General features: G+C 38.9%; 1 non-coding gene across 1 annotated transcript; it reads right to left on the reverse strand.

Moving 5' to 3' along the window:
• Positions 1 to 6,805: 6,805 nt before the first annotated feature.
• On the reverse strand, positions 6,806 to 6,910 carry LOC131822946 (U6 spliceosomal RNA). Its single transcript, XR_009350408.1, has one exon. It is a non-coding gene; the product is annotated as a U6 spliceosomal RNA (small nuclear RNA).
• Positions 6,911 to 7,209: the final 299 nt, after the last annotated feature.

Below are 7,209 nucleotides of genomic sequence, written 5' to 3' on the forward strand. Positions count from 1 at the left end.
TTTTTTAAGATTTTATTTGGTTATTTGAAAGAGAGCAAGAGAGAGAGCATGAAAGGGGACGGAGGGGCAGAGAGAGAGGGAGAAGCAGACTCCAGGCTTGATTCCAGGACCCCTCCCGGGACCCCAGGATCATGACCTGAACTAAAGGCACCTCCTTAACAGACTGAGCCACCCATGTGCCCCAAGAAGTTTTAGTATTTCTACTGAAATTAGATGGTTCATATTCTACTCTTCATCTTTACAACGACGATGCTGGGTTGGATCATTTCTAACTATGGTCCCTGAAAATTTCAGCATCTGAAATCTGCCACCTCTGTAATTCCATAAGGATAAAGACACCAGATATTATCAACACCTAGGACAGTGTCAGACATATGGTGACACTCAATCAATGTTTGATGAATTCATAAATTTTGTAATGGTGGTGCTAGATATCTTAAAGTAAACATGATCGCCCTCTGAAACCAGATCCTGCCCTGAGCCTAGTCTTAGTAAGTGGTACCATGACACACCCAATTAAAGGGGAGAAAAAAGAAAGAAAAGGGGGAAATAAAAGAAACGTGATTATTTTTGATTCCTGACTCTTATTCCTCCTGAATATCAGAAGATTATACACATCCCCAAAATATTTCAGAGCCATCCTATTGGTTCCCTCTCCAATGCTACCCTGTGACCCAAGCCAACAATGTCTTCGACTAGAGGATTCTAACAGCCCTCTGACTGGTCTCATTGCTTCCATTTTTAACCACAAACACAAACATATGCTCACATAACATCATTCTGCATAAAACAGCCAAAGTGAGCTTTTAAAAATTTAAATCAGGTGGGGCGCCTGGGTGGCTCAGTGGGTTAAGGCCTCTGCCTTTGGCTCGGGTCATGATCTCGGGGTCCTGAGATCTAGCCCCACATTGGGCCTTCTGCTCAGTGGGGAGCCTGCTTCCTCCTCTCTCTCTGCCTGCCTCTCTGCCTACTTGTGATCTCTGTCAAATTAATAAGTAAAATCTTTTAAAAAAAATTAAATCAGGTAATGATTTTCTACTTTTAAAATTTCAGGGGTGTCTGGGTGGCTCAGTGGGTTAAAGCCTCTGCCTTTGGCTCAGGTCATGATCCCAGGGTCCTGGGACCCAGCCCTGCATTGGGGGGGGGGGTGTTTCTGCTCAGCAGGGAGCCTGCTTCCTCCTCTCTCTGCCTGCCTCTCTGCCTACTTGTGATCTCTGTCTGTTAAATAAATAAATAAAAATCTTAAAAAAAAATTTTAATTGGCTCCCACTGTACTTATTTAAAAAAACCTGGGCCTTAACCATGACCTGTAAGGCTCTGAGTCATTTGGCACCTGTTTACTGATTCATCTAACCTCATGCCACCTTCTTGTCATTTCCCCCAGTCCAACAATGCACGTACACACACACACACACACACACAGACCCTGACACACGCGACCACATCAGCTTCCTTTCAGTTCTGGGAATACCCAAGCCCTGTTATGCCTTGACTCTTGCTACTTGCTGATCTCTGCCTTGGCTACTCCTCCTCACACTCTTTACGTGCCCGACCCCTTCTCCTTCGAGTCTCAGCCTCTCAACTACCCATTCCAAGAAACACTTATGAATCACCCAGTGAATCAGTTCCCCTGTTGCTGTTCTCCATCACCGAACTCTGACCTCTGTCTTCCTGAAACTTAACTAAATTGTTATTTCTTTAACTGTTCACTGTCAATTATCCTTCCAGGAGACCATAAACTTCACAAGGTCAAGGACTTGCTTTTCCTCCCTGCAGTATACCCTGTGCTTATTTGGTATTCAGGAAACAATTGTTGAAACAATGAATAAGCTATGTGACAGCCACAGTAGAATTCCTATAACTAATATTTTCGACTTTCTAAATTGCATTTAATGTCTTAAAGAAGATTGTGTACTTTAAAAACCTGATTATTTTTTTCTTTAACAGAGAAGACTTCAATTAGCATGAACATTGTTCTTAAACACAATTGTCAAAATCATCAAACCTAAAGGAACCTGAAAATGCCTTTCACGAAGAAATACAACATTCAAAATGTATACTTTTTAGCTGTGGCAGGAAATACATGTAATCAATTGTGATTTAGCATGAAGAAAAATACAGTTTACTCAAATTCTCGGAGAATTATTGAACTGAATTTCCACTGGGAAAGTACTTTCCCTGGGGTCAGGACATGGGAGCTGGGTAGTACAGGAGATTACAAAATAGAACTATCAACTTAAGTGTTTAGCAAATCCATGTAACAATGACAATAGAACGATAACATAAATTAACGGTTACTCTAAACTAAAACAAAAACAGAACTGAGAAGTTAACTGGTGTCTTCACATCAATCTTCGGAAAAAGCCTCAGTGATGACCAGTGATGAGGACTGTACCATGCTGGGGCTTAGAAAGTTCCCATCATTTGATGGGCTGATAGCTTTGAATTATTTTCTAGCTGTGGAAACTGGTTTGTGTACTCTTTTAGCAATCAGATGGGCTGGGAACACAACAGTATTACATGGTGCAATCAGAAATGAAATTCACCCTCCTAGCAGAATTTTCTAAAAGTCACACAGCCACACTCAGAAGTATTTAAATATGGGACTTAATTTCAACAGAGATAAACAAACAAGCACAGAAACAAAAACGGGTATAGAATGCTGTATGCCAAAGAGTTGTAATAGGTGTGAATTTACCTGCATGACTACACACGTTAGGCAAACACAAGAGAATGACAAAGGAGGGAGGTGGGGAGAAGAAAGGAGAGACAAGAGCTTGGATAGCCCGACAATTCCACCGCACGGCCTCTGGGACATCCAGTGAACGCATGCTCCCAGGATAAGTGGGAGGTGTCCTCTCGCAGCCACGTTCCCTCAGGATCGGGTGGGGTGTGTCTCTTACTGTGCAAATATGACCCCGCAGTTTCAGAGCACACGTGATTTCCCCCTACACAGTCCTTCAACACAGATAGCTATTCCGGTTGTTCCACCAAAGAACAGTGATTTGTTCTATTGCTAGGGGAGAAAACAAAAATAAACCTGGCAGATTTGGTAAAATGCTGCAATTTGCGAGAGATTTCTGTGACTTTTGAGAGTAATTTTGTTCACATCAAATTGTCACCTTTGGGGTTGACATGAGAACCTGATTCCTTTACAAAATGAATGTACTTGCACTGTATACCGTATGTAACTACAGATAGTCAATATTTATCAAATTCTAACCTTTTTTTTTTTTTTTTTTTAAAGCTGTTCTGTAGCTGTTGCTAACATGATGGTTTGTCAAGCAGTAGTATACTTTCTTCGGCTGTATGTCTAAATGTTAGCATATAGCCTTTCTATAGGTCATGGCTCACGCAACAAAAGCATACACACAAAATGAAACACTATATGTGCATATATGAGTGCATGTATATGATGTGTGTGTGTGTGTGTGTGTGTGTGTGTGTGTGTTTATGGTGGGTGTGGGCATTTATGCATTATAGTGTACTCTCCCTAGGGAAGAAAATCCTGAAAGGCAAAACGTTTATTATTATTTTTTCTTTCATTTTTAAAATGTTAATTCCAGGGTGCCTGGGTGGCTCAGTCTGTTAAGCATCGGGCTTTGGCTTAGGTTATGATCCCAGGGTCCTGGCATAGAGTCCCACGTCTGGCTCCTGGGAGTCTGCTTCTCCCTCTCTTCCCCACTCCTGCTCTCTTGCTATCACTCTTGCTATCTCTGTTGCTCTGTTTATCTCTCAAATAAGTAAATAAAATCTTTAAAAAATAATAAAATAAAATATTAAGTTCCATGGCACTAGAAGACATGTAAGCATATTCCTGCAGATCTGACATTCTTTGCCCAAGAAAATAAATAAATAAATAAATAAATAAATAAAAGAGGTCTGCCATAGGATGTTCACTGACCAACCTGATCATGGGATAGGTCACAATTAAGTCTATAAAGTTAGGTTTATTTTTATTTTTATTATTTCCCAGAACATTTCTTCAATAACTGCAAATATTATTTTTTTAAAAGATTTTATTTATTTATTTGTCAGAGAGAGAGCGAGAGCGAGCACAGGCAGACAGAGTGGAAGGCAGAGTCAGAGGGAGAAGCAGGTTCCCCGTGAGCGAGGAACCCGATGTGGGACTCGATCCCAGGAAGCTGGGATCATGACCTGAACCGAAGGCAGCTGCTTAACCAACTGAGCCACGCAGGCGTCCCAATAACTTCAATTATTTACTTGATTTAGAACTTGAAACTTTTTTTTTTAACTCTTTTTAATATACTAAATGTTCAAGTAATTTCAGACTTGACATTTCGCTCTTTCTCAGTCTCCCTCTGTCTCTGTTGTTTTTTCTCCATGAGAAGGCACAGGCAAAGGCCATGGGAGCACACACTGAAAAAGTGGCTTTCCAGAATCCAACCATCCTGGCACTTTGCTCTTGGACCTCCAGCCTCCAGAACTGTTAGAAAATAAATTTCTGTTGCTTAAGCCACCCAGTCTATGACAGTTTGTTATGACAACTAGAGCAGATTAAGACAATGTGTATTTACAAAAAATATATATATAAGGAGACTTTAAAGAATTCACTCTTCATATCTTGTGGTAAGGTTAGCTGCTAACAAAAGAAAATAAGTGACTGAAAAATAGTTCAGTCTCTGCCCTTCAATCTCCAGCACACCACCTCTTCCTTTGAAGAATGAATCAAACTGTGGTATCTACAAGGGAATCAGTGTTCTAAGTCCAAAAATGCAGAGGATCTAGTGTAGACCATTTTAGCTCTGAGATAAATTCCAGGAGCCTAAATCTGCTTTTAGAAAGTATACCTTGAAAGGGGCTTTGGGTTTTCACAAGGGGCTGTTCTCACTGCCTGGACTTCACAGGGAATCTTTATTCATCCTCCAGCTCTTCTACGAAGACTTCCCTGTCATCCCCAGTCTGGACATTTCCCTTCCATGAGTTCCCACATCACTGACAATAAGCTTTATTCCAGGTGGGCCACATGCTTACTACTCTTCAGTCTTTGACACCATAACACATTATGGAAATGGGCTCCCTGTAAGCCCCAGACTAATTGCTTATACTGAATATTCAAAGGTTTGTTGCATGAACATAAATAAATGAAGGAATGTGTGACTGAACAAAAAAATCAGTCTTTGGGGGCTACTAGAATTGGCCCCAGAGGCCTCAAGGCTCCCCAGAGTACAGCGCAAAATTCCGAAAACATTTCATTTTACTAAACACCAGTGCAAAGACCTCAATCCAAAGTCTCCCACCTAATACTAACCCTTTAAGCTTTTAGTAGTTTAAGGCTAAAACGAACTTCAGAATCTACTGAGCAAAGAAAATTTCCATTTGTCTCTCTGGATGTTATTCTTAATCATAATTTGAACTAAAAATAAAGAAACAAGATGGGATTGGGAGGGAGACAAACCATAAGTGAATCTTAATCTCACAAAACAAACTGAGGGTTGCTGGGGGGAGGGGGTTTGGCAGAAGGAGGTGGGATTATGGACATTGGGGAGGGTATGTGCTTGGGTGAGTGCTGTGAAGTGTGTAAACCTGGTGATTCACAGACCTGTACCCCTGGGGATAAAAATATATGTTTATAAAAAATAAAAAATTAATTTAAAAAAAAGAAAGAAACATTTCTTCTTAAGAGTTTATGTGTGAAGAAAACAAAGGAATTGAATAAAGTGCAATGGTTATGAATATGAAGTTTAAAACAGTCACCAAAAGAGCCCACCTGGGGAAACTGTAATGGTAATAATTTTATAAATGTATAGTTCTTTTCCTGAGAAAACACTAAATATCCTATTCCTTGATTCATTTGAAATTAAATTGTCCAAAACATCAGAGACTAGACAATACTAGAAAAATTATGTAGATGTGGTACTGGAATAGGAATATCAATCTACATTTTATATTTTAAGCTTCAATATTTTCATCATCATTTGGTGAGAAATCAAAATGATTTAGTAAGATGAACCATTTTTAAAAAGCCCCCCAAAGTATTTATTTTGTTTTTGTTTTATGTTAAATGCTTCACACTCTATAGAAGAATCCACTCTCTCTTAAGGGGGTCTTAAATTAGATAGGGAGAAAAGTATTTTACCACATACTTAGATGTGTCTCTCACCACCACATCACTATTTGAAGGATAAGTAACAACAACAACAAAAAAAAATCATTGGAATTCCCAATGCTGATAACCTGAGCAGAAACAAAAATCAAATCAAAACAAATACTTTACCTTCAAAGATATTAAGGGAGAAATGACAGATATATGGCAACCATCCAGATATTCTTCAACCTCACTCACTGCAGACATTGTTAATTAATCACAGTTCTCTTTCCTGTGGAACCTAAGATCACCCCCAGATGTTTCAAAACAACACTGTAGATGGTCACAATCCATCAATCATATATGAAAACAAGAGGGAGGCTCTTTGTTTCTTCAATTCTGTAAACAAACCAAGAACTGAAGGTGTCCTTCTAATATAAAAGAGAAATTCAGCTGCTCTACAAAAGAGAATGACATTTGAAATGGGGAAAGAAGAGAAAGTCAACTTCTTCACTGTTCTTTTTTTTTTAATTGAGATACAACTGGCATAATGTTATATTCGTTTTAAGCATATAACGTATTGATTCAGTATATACATTGCAAAATGATCACCACAGTAAGTCCAGTTAACATCCATCACCACATACAGTTATAAAATGTAACTCCTAATGAGAAATACCAGAATCCACTCTACTAGCTGTTTTCAAATATGCAATGTTGTATTATTAACTATAGTCACTATGCTGTGGATTACTGAAAAATACAGAACATGTCATGAACTTGTATGTCTATCTTTACACAAGGACCATGCTATCTTCTCTGTATTGCTTCAATTTTAGTGTATGTACTGCTGAAGCAAACTCTGAAGTCAATTTTTCTTAATGGTTGGAAATAATAGCTCACTGAGAGCTTTAAGACAGCAACTACCATTGTATCACATGGCCACAAAGAAGAAAGAAAACGAATCTTAAGCAGGGAAAAGGTTGGATGTTCCTATTTTATAGAAATCCAATTTATGACTAGATCCCTTAAAACAGATCAGAAAAAAAAAAAAGGATCAGAAACCTGACTTTATAAATATCTCAATTTTTAAGCTTTTGTATGTTCCTTCTCCCCCTCTCTCATTGCTCATTAGTAAAACCTTTTTTGAAAAGCTGTCT

Source organism: Mustela lutreola, chromosome 1 (assembly GCF_030435805.1).
Source record: "Mustela lutreola isolate mMusLut2 chromosome 1, mMusLut2.pri, whole genome shotgun sequence".
Lineage (NCBI taxonomy): Eukaryota > Metazoa > Chordata > Mammalia > Carnivora > Mustelidae > Mustela > Mustela lutreola.